The 21,871-nt window shown below is 33.8% G+C and overlaps 1 long non-coding RNA gene across 12 annotated transcripts in view; it reads right to left on the minus strand.

Annotated features, from left to right (window-relative positions):
• The window catches only part of LOC149958602 (uncharacterized), a 194,975-nt gene that overhangs the window by 106,435 nt on the left and 66,669 nt on the right, over positions 1–21,871 (minus strand). For 7 of the 12 annotated variants that reach the window (XR_016478534.1, XR_016478536.1, XR_016478535.1 and 4 more), the window contains 2 exons: positions 2,295–2,383; positions 1,376–1,513 (listed from right to left, as the gene is read on the minus strand). The exons of 2 other annotated variants lie outside the window; for them this stretch is intronic. This is a non-coding gene — a long non-coding RNA (uncharacterized LOC149958602). Of the gene's footprint in view, positions 1–1,375; positions 1,514–1,631; positions 2,384–21,871 lie in introns of all 12 variants that reach the window. 3 more of the 12 variants (XR_016478542.1, XR_016478541.1, XR_016478543.1) reach the window with 3 other exon arrangements.

The raw sequence follows: 21,871 nt of genomic DNA on the forward strand, positions 1-21,871 counted from the left end.
ACCGATATCGATAGTTCAATATTTCACCGCTAGCGATAGTTCAGAATTTCAACCGATAGCGATAGTTCAGTATTTAGACCGATAGCTATAGTTCAATATTTCAACCGCTAACGATAGTTCAATATTTCAACCGATAGCGATAGTTCAATATTTTAACCTAAAGCGATAGCTCAGAATTTCAACCGATAGCGATAGTTCAGTAATTAGACCGATAGCGATAGTTCAGTATTTAAACCGAAAGCGATAATTCGGTATTTTAACCAATAGCGATAGTTCAATATTTCAACCGATAGCGATAGTTCAATATTTCAACCGATAGCGATAGTTCAGTATTTCAACCGATACCGATAGTTCAATATTTCAACTGATACCGATAGTTCAATATTTCAACCGAAAGCGATATTTCAATGTTTCAACCGATAACGATATTTCAATATTTCAACCGATAGCGATAGTTCAGTATTTTAACATATACTGATAGTTTAACCGAAACGTTTTTCATAAGATATGAGAAGCAAAATTATTCATTAAAAGTTAAAGAATGGAAATAGCCAAAGAAATAACTAGTGTTGTAAGTTAATTGTTTACAAATATTAATGAAGTGGCCTTTTCGCTGAATTTTTTGGAATTGAAAAGTAAAACCTTTAGATTAGTTAAAAATAATTAACAATGTAACAGTATTTATTTTTTGTAGCATGTTTACTGATATTAGACATTTTATACTAATTAAAAGTTAAAAACATTAAATGCTTTAAAAAGTAATTTGTGTTAAATTTTTTATTTTCCGATTTGCAGAAAATTTTCCGCATTTTATTTTTCCGGAAAATTAACATCACTATATAGAAATAAAAAATATTTCACTCATATACACGTATTCTAAATACTTGGTTTAAATTTTCCATAACAAATTTCACAAATTTAACCAAAAACAATTATATTTTAATTTTATGGTTGTGACTGTAAAATATCTTTAACCAAAGATATTATTACCATAGATTCTAAGGTCAGGTTTCAGTAGTGGGTAAGCGCTTCGTTACAAAACCTTCAATCGGAAAGCTATCTGACTAAGAATCTGTGTTTAGGAGTTCGCTTCAACCGAAATAATTACTGAATTTTAGAAATATCTAGGCAGTATTACGTTTGAGATGAAATTTGTTTGGCCGTAGCTACACGGTTATTAAATAATATTTTTTACTAACAAACTAACTAATAACAATGATAGTAGTATTGCTTTTCGTGTTTCGTTTCAAATGGCGAGGTTCACGTTTTGGCGCTAAATTGTTCATTTCAACAATTGCAGTTCATTAGTTTAATTCCAATAAAGATATCAGTTATCTTTCAACCATAATTTGAATTTATACTTATGCAAAAATACCATTGATGCAAGGCAATGTGGCGACGAACCAAATTGTGGCGAAGGTTGTGATTGTGCTCCTGACGGCGGGCTGTTAAGCTCGCATGGCGTGTGTGACGAAAAGGAAGAAGATGAGGACTGGGATAATTAGGAATACATCTTAGAGCGATTACGCAATTAAGATTGTAATAACCAAGTCGAAATGAAATAAAAATAATATTCGTTAAACCGACCATAAGCGACGAAATCGCCTTTTTATCTAATTAAGTAGGCCTACTTTATTTAAATTGACCCTATTAAGTTGAATCTCCATCGTCATTATGTAGAGGGGCAACAATTTCTATGAACAGACAACGACGAAGCGCACCAAACAGCTCACCCTCTTTAGCCGGGCAGTCGGTTTCCAGATATCGAAGGGCCGCTTTACCTTTGGCAATGGTGTCAACCGAAACTAACTTTACGAAAACTGTTCCTAATTTAGAGAGGATTTTAAACAATTTGGTCCCATTCAAACGAATGCGTTTCTTTTGTGTCCCATTCGACCGAAAGTAGCCCAAATGTGCGATTTTTAATTTAAATTATTTTTGGTCCCATTCGACCGAAGTTAAATTTCAATAAACTACCAACCCCAACCCAACCTAACTTTACCTAATCTAACCTAACCTACTGGGATGGGATAATAAAAATATTAGGTCAAATGGGAATTCTATCGAAAGGGACGATACTTTTTAAACTCAGTAACGAATTAAACGAAACACAGTTTTTAATTAAGCCACGAGCTCATCTATGCAGCAGAAGTCTATAAGTGCGCTCTATAAGTGCATCAATTACTCTAAATATTTAATGAGATCCCTGAGTGGAAGTGACGTAATAGTAAAAAAAATAAGCTTTTCCAGCGAGAGCAACATGCCGCAATCTATTTAAATACATTTTATCTCACCTTTTATAAAAAGATGTGTTGAAATGTTCCATGAACTGTTCCTCCAGTTGGACGCAACGAGAGTAAGTGGTCTTTTCCTTCCTAATGGACTAGTTATTAAAGAAAGCATAAGCAACATAAGAAATATAATTATTCCACTTAGTATAATGCTAAGTTCTTTATGATAGTTTGCTTTGCCAAAGACCATATAAATCGTTAAGTTTCTTAAGACTGACCAAGGAATTTACGATTATTTTAGTTATTTCCCAATTTGAGATTTGAGCGTGTTTTTGCCCATATTTATAGCCATCAAAATAATTTGGCAGTAACTTCGGCAGCAAAGAGAGAAAATAGGAGCTAGTTTCCGGTTACTCAATCACTCTACGACCGACTATCATTAACTGAAATCGTTCAGTGTCATGCTTATGTTACCATGTTACATATGAAGAAAGTTATTTTTAAATAATTAACGGCTTTTCAGTGTTAACACTAGATCCAACATCTTGATTCCAAAACTAATGGCGTTCACTATGCGTTGCTTTTGGACTGCCGATCTCTAGATGCATTCCTGAACTATTAATTTGATTTCCTAAATGGTGGTTTTTGAAACCAATCTAGAGATGGCGCTGTAGTGTGAATAAAAACGTTTACGAGCTATGCCAGGAATTTGTGGTAGGTGGAATCTGTAGTATATTTTCAACCAAATTATTAACTAGCTCTGTCTGTTCTTGCTAGAAGGGCTATTAGAGCTTTAAATGGCTACTGGCTAGGCTAGGCTAATACCCAAGGCACCACCTTAGGCCTAAGGTCGTTGATGGACCAAATGAGTTTGAAAAGGACGATGCCAATTTTTTTAATGAAATAGATCTTTTTGACAGGTGAAAGATTCGGGATAGTTGAAAAGCCAGCATTAAGTTACTTATAATCAGCTTGATACTGGCCTCGCTGGCTATTTCCACTTTGACAGAAGAGATGTTTGCCAGGCGACATTGGGTAAGCGTGGTGACTATCATTCTTTCAAAGATATTGGTCCTGCTTAAACAGACGATTCAGACTTAAGACCTATTACAGGGTTGCCTGACCATCTGCGGAGATTTTTCCTGACTTAAATTTCCTTATTTGGTCCGCAAAGGTTTCCTATTTGCAAGCGAATTTAAATTTCCGGACCTATAGACCCATATTCAAATTGCCTGACCTTACACGAGCCACGATTTTGCTCTGCTTTGTTGGTAGTTTTAAGACGTTGCATTTCGGGTCACACGCTTAACCAAATAAAGTCGAGATTTATCGCGATACTAGTTAAGAAAATAAAAGCTTTCTTCAAAACTTGTCCATCATGTTGTAAAAATATTTGTCCATTTACAACTTAAGTAACTTGCTTCGGGACTCCCGTTCACCAACAACGTTTTGCAGAAATGTTTATTCGTGTAAATAAGCCTTAAAATTAAAAAAAAGAGCCCATAACCATTCGTTTTCCAGGGAAAGAAATAATTTTTAGATGTGGCGAGGTTGGTGTGGCCTTATTGCTAAAAGATCCTATATATGTGATAGAAATTAAAAATCGTTAAGAGTTGAACAAATTCTTTTACAAATGATATATATTTCTTCCGGTTTCAAAATGCGGTTTGTAACACAACGTATGAAGTTTAATGAAACCTTTCGCGAAGTAAAAAGAGGGAGTGGGAGAGGGGGTTGAAAATACATTATAAAAATTTTAAATTTTCTCCACTGCAGCGCCGCTGACAAGGAGAGTACCCGAGGTGTTGATTGCCGATTTTGTTCAAAGTCGGGCGTAATGTAGACCTATATGAGATATGAAATTTCCCAAAAGGAAACATTGCACTACCCATTCGTTTTGCTTTAGCAACCGAAAATGTTTTTGATCACTTAAAACGATAAAATCTCCATTTAAAAAAGCATGGGATTTTCTCGGTTTTACGAAAATTTTGAAAAATTTTAAAAATCACGAAATGTGTAATTTGGACCACATTTAGGTAAATTTCATCAAGTTTGGGTAAATTGAAACATTTTTAGGGTCAATTTGTAAAAAATTTTGGGTAAAATAAGGGAAAAATCTTATTTTGGTTGTAAGTGGTCAAAAACCTTTACGGTTGCCATGGCAAATCGAATGGGTAGTGCAACGTCTCCTTTTGGGAAATTTCATACCTCATATAGGTCCACATTACGGCCGACTTTGAACTAAATCGGCAAAAAACACCTCCTTGTGAGTGGAGCGTTTTAGAGCGTTTGTCTATAGAAAGTAAATCGAAGCGGGAAATTCGCGCCAAACCATAGACTAAATATGTCGTTGCTTGTACTATTCCAACTAGTAGGTTATGAAGTCTATTGTGAGACTAGCTCCCAGTAAATATTTTAACGGGCGCCAAGGTAGAGTTGACACCATTTTGGGTCTTATGTCACTTTTGCTAATACAGCGCCTTTGCATTTGAGGGGCGAACACCCCTTTCGATGTATTAGTAGGTGACATGGTTAGATAGAGGGAACTAATACCGATGGAATGAATGCCCAATTATATTTCTATCATGCGCTGTTGAAGGGAATTCAATGTTTAGCGGAGTCCCATTCTGACTTAAACTACCAACGCGAACGGCAGCGCCGAAACTAACAACCTCATAACTACAGGGGATAAGTCTAAAAACGGGAATTTTGTCAATTTGAACTGCCAATGCAACGTTCAACAAGACAAAAAGGACATGGAAGGCCAGAGAAAGGTCGAAGAAGAGCTCTTCAGCATCCACAAACAGCCACCGACAAGATTTTATATCAAAACGACGTGTTATAATATAAGCCTTTTTCAATTATTCAAGTTAGTTCACTTCAGTGCACGGAAAATTAATCTTACTTATTTCGGCACGAATATCGTAGATGTGTAATATTCGATAGCTACGAAATTAAACTTGATCCTGATTTGATCAAAATTATTAAATACAAACGTATGGGTCTGGTTTCTTAAGTCTTTTAAACTTAACATACGATTTCAACCCTCCAATACATTCGGATAATTAGAAATAAGAATTTTGGCAAAATAAGTTCAAAATTAAATTAATTTGCAATTGCATATTGATAAGAATGCAACAGTAAATTTTTATTAACCGATATTAAATGCTTCTGAGTAAAACGTGTAGTTAAAACCTATAATAGGATATGTGTCCTTTTTCCGTAAGTTGGAAACTACGAAGGTAAGTTCTGTTAATTTCCATCCTTATAAGCATAGTTATTAAAGATAATTAGTTCTAAGAAAATAACTGCCTTCCAGTGTAAATTATGTTGAAATTACAGGAAAATAACTGCCTTCCAGTGTAAATTTTGTTGAAATTGCAGGAAAATAACTGCCTTCCAGTGTAAATTATGTTGATATTACAGGAAAATAACTGCCTTCCAGTGTAAATTATGTTGAAATTACAGGAAAATAACTGCCTTCCAGCGTAAATTATGTTGAAATTACAGGAAAATAACCGTCTTCCAGTGTAAATCAAGTTGAAGTTATAGGAAAATAACTGCCTTCCAGTGTAAATTTTGTTGAAATTACAGGAAAATAACTGCCTTCCAGCGTAAATTATGTTGAAATTATCGGAAAATATAGGATACATTCCATTGAAATTAAGGGAAAATAAAGGATAAATTCCATTGAAATTACAGGAAATTATACGATAAATTCAATTGAAATTACAGGAAATTATACGATAAATTCCATTGAAATTACAGGAAATTATACGATAAATTCCATTGACATTACAGGAAAATATAGCATAAATTCCAATAAAATAACATTTAAATATAGAATAAATTCCAATAAAATAACATTTAAATATAGAATAAATTTCAATAAAATTACAGGAAATAATTAGATAAATTCAATTGAAATTACAGGAAAATACAGGATAAATTCCAATCAAATTACAATATAAAATAAGATAAATTCCAATAAAATACAGGAAATCATATGATAAATTCCATTGAAATTACAGAAAAATTTACGATAAATTCCAATAAAATCACATTAAAATATAGAATAAATTCCAATAAAATTACAGGAAATTATATGATAAATTACATTGAAATTACATGACCATATAGGATAAATTCCAATAAAATAAAATTAAAATATTAAATAAATGGCAATTAAATTATAGGATAAATTCCATTGATATAACAGGAAAATATAGGATAAAATCCAATAAAATAACATTAAGATATAGAATAAATTTCATTGAAATTACAGGAAATTATCGGATAAATTCCTATAAAATATAACAGGCTTATTCACACGAGCCACATAGTTGTTAAGTGAGCAGCTCCTTGAGAATGGAGACTATATTTCCACAACGAGTTGGTCAAGTTTTGAAGAAATGCCGTTTCTTCTGCCCGAGGCTTAGTGACCAATATCTACCTTTATTTATAAATGGACATATTTTGTAGTAGGAATAACGCTGCAAATATATAACCTTTATTAAAATAAAAGTAAAAAAACGCCAAATATCGGCACAGAATAAGTCAGGGAAAATCTTCGTAGATGATCAGGGAAACCTGTAAAAGTCACCTCTTGTAATTTGAAAGTGAAAAACCTGTAGCCACCCCGGGGTTAAAATAGCGATGACATGGAGAGTTAAAAATTACACCTTGTAGATATATTAAGCTATTAATGAAACATTTTGAACGGATGAATTAGTATTATTAAATCATCATTTGACAATCTTTCAGCTTCATGCTCCTTCCCAACCAAACCGTCCTAGCTCAAGTTCAACCGTTGGACAATATCGTTGCGTTAACTGTATAGCTAGGTTGAACGATCAATTTTGCCACGATAAACTCGTAAGCCGGGCGTGTAGACTTCACTATGTCGTAAACGGTGTGTCAGAATTTATAGCCCGGTGTACCTTGTAACAAAGACCATACCACCGGAGGTCTATCATCATAGTGCCCTATGCCAGCGTCCACATAGCAAAGAGAGGTGACAAATCCAGCATGGGCAGCAGAACCCTACTACTGATGGTCGCACCTTCGACGCAAGCCACTCAACCCAGCAGAAGGTGCAGCAATGGGCGGACCAATTCCCACTTGGCACACAGCAGTGGGAGTGAGAGTGGATGCTGTAGCAACACAATCCAACACCCTACCTACTTACAAGGAGAGTACCCGAGGTGTTTATTGCTGATTTAGTTCAAAGTCGGCCGTAATGTAAACCTATATGAGATATGAAATTTCCCAAAAGGAGACGTTGCACTACCCATTCGATTTACCATGTCAACCGAAAATGTTTTTGACCACTTACAACCAAAATAAGATTTATTCCTTATTTTACCCAAAATTTGTTACAAATTTACCCAAACTTGATGAAATTTACCTAAATGTGGTCCAAATTACACATTTCGTGATTTTCAAATTTTTTCAAAATTGCTAGGACCCTGTGAAACCGAGAAAATCCCATGCTTTTTTAAATGGAGATTTTATTGTTTTAAGTGATCAAAAACATTTTCGGTTGCCATAGCAAATCGAATGGGTAGTGCAACCTTGGATTAATAATATGTAACATATTATTAATCCAAGGTGCAACGTCTCCTTTTGGGAAATTTCATATCTCATTTAGGTCTACATTACCACGGCCAACTTAGATCTGTTCTCGCTGTACTCGCACAAGAAGGCCCGGCAGCTTGAAACGACTCAATGTTAACGAGCGTATGAGAAATTCACGTTTTACGCGAAAATATTCCGCTTGGGGCGCCAAAATACGGGAGTACCTTCCTAATGCTTTCCTATGGGAAAATATTTTGTAAAGTGGATCACTTTTTCGTAACTTTACCGATTTACGTCATTGCCGAGTTTCTTATATGATTTCAAGTAAGTTTCATTAATAATTTCAAGCCTAATATCGTAATTTTCCATCATTTGGTTCGCTCACAATCTATTTTTAAAATCGGCGATATTTTTAAGGCGAGGAAGCGTCTCCGCATCGGATTTTAAGCCTTGGAGTCGTCTCGTGCGCGTGAGATTTGAAAATATAAAACTGAGAACAGTAAATAAAATAAATAAAACACAGTTTTGCCTCTTTTTTTAACTTCAATTATTATGTTTCAATAAAAAACACGTAATAAACATAATTTAAAATGGTAAAAGTGTGTTGTGTACCGTTCTTTTAAATCTACAGATAAAAATAAAACCGCTGGGTTGTCTTTCCACGAGCTTTCTAACGATCCTATCTTATGTAATCAATGGCTTAAAGCCATTGCAAGGAAAATAGTTTACCAAAGAAAAAATAAATTTGATTTGAGTTGAAAAGTATGTCTAGAAAAAGCAAGGGGAAAAAAGTCTCAAGATCACATCTACTGAGATAACTGAAAACAAGAACACAATTAAAACCGAAGAGAGATATGTCTTATCTCTAATTATATCCGAAAACAGTGAAGAAACTACGATCAATTCAAAAGTTTCTATCATTGAAAACATAGAAGCGCACTCAATTTAAGTATTAAATAAAGAACTTGAGAAGGGTTTTCCTCATAAAAAAAACCACTGAGTAAACCATAGAATATTTATTTATTTATGACAAAAATAATTGCAAAAAACACCTCCTTGTGAGTGGAGCGTTTTAGAGCGTTTGTCTATAGAAAGTAAATCGAAGCGGGAAATTCGCGCCAAACCATAGACTAAATATGTCGTTGCTTGTACTATTCCAACTAGTAGGTTATGAAGTCTATTGTGAGACTAGCTCCCAGTAAATATTTTAACGGGCGCCAAGGTAGAGTTGACACCATTTTGGGTCTTATGTCACTTTTGCTAATACAGCGCCTTTGCATTTGAGGGGCGAACACCCCTTTCGATGTATTAGTAGGTGACATGGTTAGATAGAGGGAACTAATACCGATGGAATGAATGACCAATTATATTTCTATCATGCGCTGTTGAAGGGAATTCAATGTTTAGCGGAGTCCCATTCTGACTTAAACTACCAACGCGAACGGCAGCGCCGAAACTAACAACCTCATAACTACAGGGGATAAGTCTAAAAACGGGAATTTTGTCAATTTGAACTGCCAATGCAACGTTCAACAAGACAAAAAGGACATGGAAGGCCAGAGAAAGGTCGAAGAAGAGCTCTTCAGCATCCACAAACAGCCACCGACAAGATTTTATATCAAAACGACGTGTTATAATATAAGCCTTTTTCAATTATTCAAGTTAGTTCACTTCAGTGCACGGAAAATTAATCTTACTTATTTCGGCACGAATATCGTAGATGTGTAATATTCGATAGCTACGAAATTAAACTTGATCCTGATTTGATCAAAATTATTAAATACAAACGTATGGGTCTGGTTTCTTAAGTCTTTTAAACTTAACATACGATTTCAACCCTCCAATACATTCGGATAATTAGAAATAAGAATTTTGGCAAAATAAGTTCAAAATTAAATTAATTTGCAATTGCATATTGATAAGAATGCAACAGTAAATTTTTATTAACCGATATTAAATGCTTCTGAGTAAAACGTGTAGTTAAAACCTATAATAGGATACGTGTCCTTTTTCCGTAAGTTGGAAACTACGAAGGTAAGTTCTGTTAATTTCCATCCTTATAAGCATAGTTATTAAAGATAATTAGTTCTAAGAAAATAACTGCCTTCCAGTGTAAATTATGTTGAAATTACAGGAAAATAACTGCCTTCCAGTGTAAATTTTGTTGAAATTGCAGGAAAATAACTGCCTTCCAGTGTAAATTATGTTGATATTACAGGAAAATAACTGCCTTCCAGTGTAAATTATGTTGAAATTACAGGAAAATAACTGCCTTCCAGCGTAAATTATGTTGAAATTACAGGAAAATAACCGTCTTCCAGTGTAAATCAAGTTGAAGTTATAGGAAAATAACTGCCTTCCAGTGTAAATTTTGTTGAAATTACAGGAAAATAACTGCCTTCCAGCGTAAATTATGTTGAAATTATCGGAAAATATAGGATACATTCCATTGAAATTAAGGGAAAATAAAGGATAAATTCCATTGAAATTACAGGAAATTATACGATAAATTCAATTGAAATTACAGGAAATTATACGATAAATTCCATTGAAATTACAGGAAATTATACGATAAATTCCATTGACATTACAGGAAAATATAGCATAAATTCCAATAAAATAACATTTAAATATAGAATAAATTCCAATAAAATAACATTTAAATATAGAATAAATTTCAATAAAATTACAGGAAATAATTAGATAAATTCAATTGAAATTACAGGAAAATACAGGATAAATTCCAATCAAATTACAATATAAAATAAGATAAATTCCAATAAAATACAGGAAATCATATGATAAATTCCATTGAAATTACAGAAAAATTTACGATAAATTCCAATAAAATCACATTAAAATATAGAATAAATTCCAATAAAATTACAGGAAATTATATGATAAATTACATTGAAATTACATGACCATATAGGATAAATTCCAATAAAATAAAATTAAAATATTAAATAAATGGCAATTAAATTATAGGATAAATTCCATTGATATAACAGGAAAATATAGGATAAAATCCAATAAAATAACATTAAGATATAGAATAAATTTCATTGAAATTACAGGAAATTATCGGATAAATTCCTATAAAATATAACAGGCTTATTCACACGAGCCACATAGTTGTTAAGTGAGCAGCTCCTTGAGAATGGAGACTATATTTCCACAACGAGTTGGTCAAGTTTTGAAGAAATGCCGTTTCTTCTGCCCGAGGCTTAGTGACCAATATCTACCTTTATTTATAAATGGACATATTTTGTAGTAGGAATAACGCTGCAAATATATAACCTTTATTAAAATAAAAGTAAAAAAACGCCAAATATCGGCACAGAATAAGTCAGGGAAAATCTTCGTAGATGATCAGGGAAACCTGTAAAAGTCACCTCTTGTAATTTGAAAGTGAAAAACCTGTAGCCACCCCGGGGTTAAAATAGCGATGACATGGAGAGTTAAAAATTACACCTTGTAGATATATTAAGCTATTAATGAAACATTTTGAACGGATGAATTAGTATTATTAAATCATCATTTGACAATCTTTCAGCTTCATGCTCCTTCCCAACCAAACCGTCCTAGCTCAAGTTCAACCGTTGGACAATATCGTTGCGTTAACTGTATAGCTAGGTTGAACGATCAATTTTGCCACGATAAACTCGTAAGCCGGGCGTGTAGACTTCACTATGTCGTAAACGGTGTGTCAGAATTTATAGCCCGGTGTACCTTGTAACAAAGACCATACCACCGGAGGTCTATCATCATAGTGCCCTATGCCAGCGTCCACATAGCAAAGAGAGGTGACAAATCCAGCATGGGCAGCAGAACCCTACTACTGATGGTCGCACCTTCGACGCAAGCCACTCAACCCAGCAGAAGGTGCAGCAATGGGCGGACCAATTCCCACTTGGCACACAGCAGTGGGAGTGAGAGTGGATGCTGTAGCAACACAATCCAACACCCTACCTACTTACAAGGAGAGTACCCGAGGTGTTTATTGCTGATTTAGTTCAAAGTCGGCCGTAATGTAAACCTATATGAGATATGAAATTTCCCAAAAGGAGACGTTGCACTACCCATTCGATTTACCATGTCAACCGAAAATGTTTTTGACCACTTACAACCAAAATAAGATTTATTCCTTATTTTACCCAAAATTTGTTACAAATTTACCCAAACTTGATGAAATTTACCTAAATGTGGTCCAAATTACACATTTCGTGATTTTCAAATTTTTTCAAAATTGCTAGGACCCTGTGAAACCGAGAAAATCCCATGCTTTTTTAAATGGAGATTTTATTGTTTTAAGTGATCAAAAACATTTTCGGTTGCCATAGCAAATCGAATGGGTAGTGCAACCTTGGATTAATAATATGTAACATATTATTAATCCAAGGTGCAACGTCTCCTTTTGGGAAATTTCATATCTCATTTAGGTCTACATTACCACGGCCAACTTAGATCTGTTCTCGCTGTACTCGCACAAGAAGGCCCGGCAGCTTGAAACGACTCAATGTTAACGAGCGTATGAGAAATTCACGTTTTACGCGAAAATATTCCGCTTGGGGCGCCAAAATACGGGAGTACCTTCCTAATGCTTTCCTATGGGAAAATATTTTGTAAAGTGGATCACTTTTTCGTAACTTTACCGATTTACGTCATTGCCGAGTTTCTTATATGATTTCAAGTAAGTTTCATTAATAATTTCAAGCCTAATATCGTAATTTTCCATCATTTGGTTCGCTCACAATCTATTTTTGAAATCGGCGATATTTTTAAGGCGAGGAAGCGTCTCCGCATCGGATTTTAAGCCTTGGAGTCGTCTCGTGCGCGTGAGATTTGAAAATATAAAACTGAGAACAGTAAATAAAATAAATAAAACACAGTTTTGCCTCTTTTTTTAACTTCAATTATTATGTTTCAATAAAAAACACGTAATAAACATAATTTAAAATGGTAAAAGTGTGTTGTGTACCGTTCTTTTAAATCTACAGATAAAAATAAAACCGCTGGGTTGTCTTTCCACGAGCTTTCTAACGATCCTATCTTATGTAATCAATGGCTTAAAGCCATTGCAAGGAAAATAGTTTACCAAAGAAAAAATAAATTTGATTTGAGTTGAAAAGTATGTCTAGAAAAAGCAAGGGGAAAAAAGTCTCAAGATCACATCTACTGAGATAACTGAAAACAAGAACACAATTAAAACCGAAGAGAGATATGTCTTATCTCTAATTATATCCGAAAACAGTGAAGAAACTACGATCAATTCAAAAGTTTCTATCATTGAAAACATAGAAGCGCACTCAATTTAAGTATTAAATAAAGAACTTGAGAAGGGTTTTCCTCATAAAAAAAACCACTGAGTAAACCATAGAATATTTATTTATTTATGACAAAAATAATTGCAAAAAACACCTCCTTGTGAGTGGAGCGTTTTAGAGCGTTTGTCTATAGAAAGTAAATCGAAGCGGGAAATTCGCGCCAAACCATAGACTAAATATGTCGTTGCTTGTACTATTCCAACTAGTAGGTTATGAAGTCTATTGTGAGACTAGCTCCCAGTAAATATTTTAACGGGCGCCAAGGTAGAGTTGACACCATTTTGGGTCTTATGTCACTTTTGCTAATACAGCGCCTTTGCATTTGAGGGGCGAACACCCCTTTCGATGTATTAGTAGGTGACATGGTTAGATAGAGGGAACTAATACCGATGGAATGAATGACCAATTATATTTCTATCATGCGCTGTTGAAGGGAATTCAATGTTTAGCGGAGTCACATTCTGACTTAAACTACCAACGCGAACGGCAGCGCCGAAACTAACAACCTCATAACTACAGGGGATAAGTCTAAAAACGGGAATTTTGTCAATTTGAACTGCCAATGCAACGTTCAACAAGACAAAAAGGACATGGAAGGCCAGAGAAAGGTCGAAGAAGAGCTCTTCAGCATCCACAAACAGCCACCGACAAGATTTTATATCAAAACGACGTGTTATAATATAAGCCTTTTTCAATTATTCAAGTTAGTTCACTTCAGTGCACGGAAAATTAATCTTACTTATTTCGGCACGAATATCGTAGATGTGTAATATTCGATAGCTACGAAATTAAACTTGATCCTGATTTGATCAAAATTATTAAATACAAACGTATGGGTCTGGTTTCTTAAGTCTTTTAAACTTAACATACGATTTCAACCCTCCAATACATTCGGATAATTAGAAATAAGAATTTTGGCAAAATAAGTTCAAAATTAAATTAATTTGCAATTGCATATTGATAAGAATGCAACAGTAAATTTTTATTAACCGATATTAAATGCTTCTGAGTAAAACGTGTAGTTAAAACCTATAATAGGATATGTGTCCTTTTTCCGTAAGTTGGAAACTACGAAGGTAAGTTCTGTTAATTTCCATCCTTATAAGCATAGTTATTAAAGATAATTAGTTCTAAGAAAATAACTGCCTTCCAGTGTAAATTATGTTGAAATTACAGGAAAATAACTGCCTTCCAGTGTAAATTTTGTTGAAATTGCAGGAAAATAACTGCCTTCCAGTGTAAATTATGTTGATATTACAGGAAAATAACTGCCTTCCAGTGTAAATTATGTTGAAATTACAGGAAAATAACTGCCTTCCAGCGTAAATTATGTTGAAATTACAGGAAAATAACCGTCTTCCAGTGTAAATCAAGTTGAAGTTATAGGAAAATAACTGCCTTCCAGTGTAAATTTTGTTGAAATTACAGGAAAATAACTGCCTTCCAGCGTAAATTATGTTGAAATTATCGGAAAATATAGGATACATTCCATTGAAATTAAGGGAAAATAAAGGATAAATTCCATTGAAATTACAGGAAATTATACGATAAATTCAATTGAAATTACAGGAAATTATACGATAAATTCCATTGAAATTACAGGAAATTATACGATAAATTCCATTGACATTACAGGAAAATATAGCATAAATTCCAATAAAATAACATTTAAATATAGAATAAATTTCAATAAAATTACAGGAAATTATTAGATAAATTCAATTGAAATTACAGGAAAATACAGGATAAATTCCAATCAAATTACAATATAATATAAGATAAATTCCAATCAAATTACAATATAAAATAAGATAAATTCCAATAAAATACAGGAAATCATATGATAAATTCCATTGAAATTACAGAAAAATTTACGATAAATTCCAATAAAATCACATTAAAATATAGAATAAATTCCAATAAAATTACAGGAAATTATATGATAAATTACATTGAAATTACATGACCATATAGGATAAATTCCAATAAAATAAAATTAAAATATTAAATAAATGGCAATTAAATTATAGGATAAATTCCATTGATATAACAGGAAAATATAGGATAAAATCCAATAAAATAACATTAAGATATAGAATAAATTTCATTGAAATTACAGGAAATTATCGGATAAATTCCTATAAAATATAACAGGCTTATTCACACGAGCCACATAGTTGTTAAGTGAGCAGCTCCTTGAGAATGGAGACTATATTTCCACAACGAGTTGGTCAAGTTTTGAAGAAATGCCGTTTCTTCTGCCCGAGGCTTAGTGACCAATATCTACCTTTATTTATAAATGGACATATTTTGTAGTAGGAATAACGCTGCAAATATATAACCTTTATTAAAATAAAAGTAAAAAAACGCCAAATATCGGCACAGAATAAGTCAGGGAAAATCTTCGTAGATGATCAGGGAAACCTGTAAAAGTCACCTCTTGTAATTTGAAAGTGAAAAACCTGTAGCCACCCCGGGGTTAAAATAGCGATGACATGGAGAGTTAAAAATTACACCTTGTAGATATATTAAGCTATTAATGAAACATTTTGAACGGATGAATTAGTATTATTAAATCATCATTTGACAATCTTTCAGCTTCATGCTCCTTCCCAACCAAACCGTCCTAGCTCAAGTTCAACCGTTGGACAATATCGTTGCGTTAACTGTATAGCTAGGTTGAACGATCAATTTTGCCACGATAAACTCGTAAGCCGGGCGTGTAGACTTCACTATGTCGTAAACGGTGTGTCAGAATTTATAGCCCGGTGTACCTTGTAACAAAGACCATACCACCGGAGGTCTATCATCATAGTGCCCTATGCCAGCGTCCACATAGCAAAGAGAGGTGACAAATCCAGCATGGGCAGCAGAACCCTACTACTGATGGTCGCACCTTCGACGCAAGCCACTCAACCCAGCAGAAGGTGCAGCAATGGGCGGACCAATTCCCACTTGGCACACAGCAGTGGGAGTGAGAGTGGATGCTGTAGCAACACAATCCAACACCCTACCTACTTACAAGGAGAGTACCCGAGGTGTTTATTGCTGATTTAGTTCAAAGTCGGCCGTAATGTAAACCTATATGAGATATGAAATTTCCCAAAAGGAGACGTTGCACTACCCATTCGATTTACCATGTCAACCGAAAATGTTTTTGACCACTTACAACCAAAATAAGATTTATTCCTTATTTTACCCAAAATTTGTTACAAATTTACCCAAACTTGATGAAATTTACCTAAATGTGGTCCAAATTACACATTTCGTGATTTTCAAATTTTTTCAAAATTGCTAGGACCCTGTGAAACCGAGAAAATCCCATGCTTTTTTAAATGGAGATTTTATTGTTTTAAGTGATCAAAAACATTTTCGGTTGCCATAGCAAATCGAATGGGTAGTGCAACCTTGGATTAATAATATGTAACATATTATTAATCCAAGGTGCAACGTCTCCTTTTGGGAAATTTCATATCTCATTTAGGTCTACATTACCACGGCCAACTTAGATCTGTTCTCGCTGTACTCGCACAAGAAGGCCCGGCAGCTTGAAACGACTCAATGTTAACGAGCGTATGAGAAATTCACGTTTTACGCGAAAATATTCCGCTTGGGGCGCCAAAATACGGGAGTACCTTCCTAATGCTTTCCTATGGGAAAATATTTTGTAAAGTGGATCACTTTTTCGTAACTTTACCGATTTACGTCATTGCCGAGTTTCTTATATGATTTCAAGTAAGTTTCATTAATAATTTCAAGCCTAATATCGTAATTTTCCATCATTTGGTTCGCTCACAATCTATTTTTGAAATCGGCGATATTTTTAAGGCGAGGAAGCGTCTCCGCATCGGATTTTAAGCCTTGGAGTCGTCTCGTGCGCGTGAGATTTGAAAATATAAAACTGAGAACAGTAAATAAAATAAATAAAACACAGTTTTGCCTCTTTTTTTAACTTCAATTATTATGTTTCAATAAAAAACACGTAATAAACATAATTTAAAATGGTAAAAGTGTGTTGTGTACCGTTCTTTTAAATCTACAGATAAAAATAAAACCGCTGGGTTGTCTTTCCACGAGCTTTCTAACGATCCTATCTTATGTAATCAATGGCTTAAAGCCATTGCAAGGAAAATAGTTTACCAAAGAAAAAATAAATTTGATTTGAGTTGAAAAGTATGTCTAGAAAAAGCAAGGGGAAAAAAGTCTCAAGATCACATCTACTGAGATAACTGAAAACAAGAACACAATTAAAACCGAAGAGAGATATGTCTTATCTCTAATTATATCCGAAAACAGTGAAGAAACTACGATCAATTCAAAAGTTTCTATCATTGAAAACATAGAAGCGCACTCAATTTAAGTATTAAATAAAGAACTTGAGAAGGGTTTTCCTCATAAAAAAAACCACTGAGTAAACCATAGAATATTTATTTATTTATGACAAAAATAATTGCAAAAAACACCTCCTTGTGAGTGGAGCGTTTTAGAGCGTTTGTCTATAGAAAGTAAATCGAAGCGGGAAATTCGCGCCAAACCATAGACTAAATATGTCGTTGCTTGTACTATTCCAACTAGTAGGTTATGAAGTCTATTGTGAGACTAGCTCCCAGTAAATATTTTAACGGGCGCCAAGGTAGAGTTGACACCATTTTGGGTCTTATGTCACTTTTGCTAATACAGCGCCTTTGCATTTGAGGGGCGAACACCCCTTTCGATGTATTAGTAGGTGACATGGTTAGATAGAGGGAACTAATACCGATGGAATGAATGACCAATTATATTTCTATCATGCGCTGTTGAAGGGAATTCAATGTTTAGCGGAGTCCCATTCTGACTTAAACTACCAACGCGAACGGCAGCGCCGAAACTAACAACCTCATAACTACAGGGGATAAGTCTAAAAACGGGAATTTTGTCAATTTGAACTGCCAATGCAACGTTCAACAAGACAAAAAGGACATGGAAGGCCAGAGAAAGGTCGAAGAAGAGCTCTTCAGCATCCACAAACAGCCACCGACAAGATTTTATATCAAAACGACGTGTTATAATATAAGCCTTTTTCAATTATTCAAGTTAGTTCACTTCAGTGCACGGAAAATTAATCTTACTTATTTCGGCACGAATATCGTAGATGTGTAATATTCGATAGCTACGAAATTAAACTTGATCCTGATTTGATCAAAATTATTAAATACAAACGTATGGGTCTGGTTTCTTAAGTCTTTTAAACTTAACATACGATTTCAACCCTCCAATACATTCGGATAATTAGAAATAAGAATTTTGGCAAAATAAGTTCAAAATTAAATTAATTTGCAATTGCATATTGATAAGAATGCAACAGTAAATTTTTATTAACCGATATTAAATGCTTCTGAGTAAAACGTGTAGTTAAAACCTATAATAGGATATGTGTCCTTTTTCCGTAAGTTGGAAACTACGAAGGTAAGTTCTGTTAATTTCCATCCTTATAAGCATAGTTATTAAAGATAATTAGTTCTAAGAAAATAACTGCCTTCCAGTGTAAATTATGTTGAAATTACAGGAAAATAACTGCCTTCCAGTGTAAATTTTGTTGAAATTGCAGGAAAATAACTGCCTTCCAGTGTAAATTATGTTGATATTACAGGAAAATAACTGCCTTCCAGTGTAAATTATGTTGAAATTACAGGAAAATAACTGCCTTCCAGCGTAAATTATGTTGAAATTACAGGAAAATAACCGTCTTCCAGTGTAAATCAAGTTGAAGTTATAGGAAAATAACTGCCTTCCAGTGTAAATTTTGTTGAAATTACAGGAAAATAACTGCCTTCCAGCGTAAATTATGTTGAAATTATCGGAAAATATAGGATACATTCCATTGAAATTAAGGGAAAATAAAGGATAAATTCCATTGAAATTACAGGAAATTATACGATAAATTCAATTGAAATTACAGGAAATTATACGATAAATTCCATTGAAATTACAGGAAATTATACGATAAATTCCATTGACATTACAGGAAAATATAGCATAAATTCCAATAAAATAACATTTAAATATAGAATAAATTTCAATAAAATTACAGGAAATTATTAGATAAATTCAATTGAAATTACAGGAAAATACAGGATAAATTCCAATCAAATTACAATATAATATAAGATAAATTCCAATCAAATTACAATATAAAATAAGATAAATTCCAATAAAATACAGGAAATCATATGATAAATTCCATTGAAATTACAGAAAAATTTACGATAAATTCCAATAAAATCACATTAAAATATAGAATAAATTCCAATAAAATTACAGGAAATTATATGATAAATTACATTGAAATTACATGACCATATAGGATAAATTCCAATAAAATAAAATTAAAATATTAAATAAATGGCAATTAAATTATAGGATAAATTCCATTGATATAACAGGAAAATATAGGATAAAATCCAATAAAATAACATTAAGATATAGAATAAATTTCATTGAAATTACAGGAAATTATCGGATAAATTCCTATAAAATATAACAGGCTTATTCACACGAGCCACATAGTTGTTAAGTGAGCAGCTCCTTGAGAATGGAGACTATATTTCCACAACGAGTTGGTCAAGTTTTGAAGAAATGCCGTTTCTTCTGCCCGAGGCTTAGTGACCAATATCTACCTTTATTTATAAATGGACATATTTTGTAGTAGGAATAACGCTGCAAATATATAACCTTTATTAAAATAAAAGTAAAAAAACGCCAAATATCGGCACAGAATAAGTCAGGGAAAATCTTCGTAGATGATCAGGGAAACCTGTAAAAGTCACCTCTTGTAATTTGAAAGTGAAAAACCTGTAGCCACCCCGGGGTTAAAATAGCGATGACATGGAGAGTTAAAAATTACACCTTGTAGATATACTAAGCTATTAATGAAACATTTTGAACGGATGAATTAGTATTATTAAATCATCATTTGACAATCTTTCAGCTTCATGCTCCTTCCCAACCAAACCGTCCTAGCTCAAGTTCAACCGTTGGACAATATCGTTGCGTTAACTGTATAGCTAGGTTGAACGATCAATTTTGCCACGATAAACTCGTAAGCCGGGCGTGTAGACTTCACTATGTCGTAAACGGTGTGTCAGAATTTATAGCCCGGTGTACCTTGTAACAAAGACCATACCACCGGAGGTCTATCATCATAGTGCCCTATGCCAGCGTCCACATAGCAAAGAGAGGTGACAAATCCAGCATGGGCAGCAGAACCCTACTACTGATGGTCGCACCTTCGACGCAAGCCACTCAACCCAGCAGAAGGTGCAGCAATGGGCGGACCAATTCCCACTTGGCACACAGCAGTGGGAGTGAGAGTGGATGCTGTAGCAACACAATCCAACACCCTACCTACTTACAAGGAGAGTACCCGAGGTGTTTATTGCTGATTTAGTTCAAAGTCGGCCGTAATGTAAACCTATATGAGATATGAAATTTCCCAAAAGGAGACGTTGCACTACCCATTCGATTTACCATGTCAACCGAAAATGTTTTTGACCACTTACAACCAAAATAAGATTTATTCCTTATTTTACCCAAAATTTGTTACAAATTTACCCAAACTTGATGAAATTTACCTAAATGTGGTCCAAATTACACATTTCGTGATTTTCAAATTTTTTCAAAATTGCTAGGACCCTGTGAAACCGAGAAAATCCCATGCTTTTTTAAATGGAGATTTTATTGTTTTAAGTGATCAAAAACATTTTCGGTTGCCATAGCAAATCGAATGGGTAGTGCAACCTTGGATTAATAATATGTAACATATTATTAATCCAAGGTGCAACGTCTCCTTTTGGGAAATTTCATATCTCATTTAGGTCTACATTACCACGGCCAACTTAGATCTGTTCTCGCTGTACTCGCACAAGAAGGCCCGGCAGCTTGAAACGACTCAATGTTAACGAGCGTATGAGAAATTCACGTTTTACGCGAAAATATTCCGCTTGGGGCGCCAAAATACGGGAGTACCTTCCTAATGCTTTCCTATGGGAAAATATTTTGTAAAGTGGATCACTTTTTCGTAACTTTACCGATTTACGTCATTGCCGAGTTTCTTATATGATTTCAAGTAAGTTTCATTAATAATTTCAAGCCTAATATCGTAATTTTCCATCATTTGGTTCGCTCACAATCTATTTTTGAAATCGGCGATATTTTTAAGGCGAGGAAGCGTCTCCGCATCGGATTTTAAGCCTTGGAGTCGTCTCGTGCGCGTGAGATTTGAAAATATAAAACTGAGAACAGTAAATAAAATAAATAAAACACAGTTTTGCCTCTTTTTTTAACTTCAATTATTATGTTTCAATAAAAAACACGTAATAAACATAATTTAAAATGGTAAAAGTGTGTTGTGTACCGTTCTTTTAAATCTACAGATAAAAATAAAACCGCTGGGTTGTCTTTCCACGAGCTTTCTAACGATCCTATCTTATGTAATCAATGGCTTAAAGCCATTGCAAGGAAAATAGTTTACCAAAGAAAAAATAAATTTGATTTGAGTTGAAAAGTATGTCTAGAAAAAGCAAGGGGAAAAAAGTCTCAAGATCACATCTACTGAGATAACTGAAAACAAGAACACAATTAAAACCGAAGAGAGATATGTCTTATCTCTAATTATATCCGAAAACAGTGAAGAAACTACGATCAATTCAAAAGTTTCTATCATTGAAAACATAGAAGCGCACTCAATTTAAGTATTAA

This window comes from Leiobunum rupestre, chromosome 2, assembly GCF_980474605.1.
Source record: "Leiobunum rupestre chromosome 2, qqLeiRupe1.1.hap1, whole genome shotgun sequence".
Lineage (NCBI taxonomy): Eukaryota > Metazoa > Arthropoda > Arachnida > Opiliones > Sclerosomatidae > Leiobunum > Leiobunum rupestre.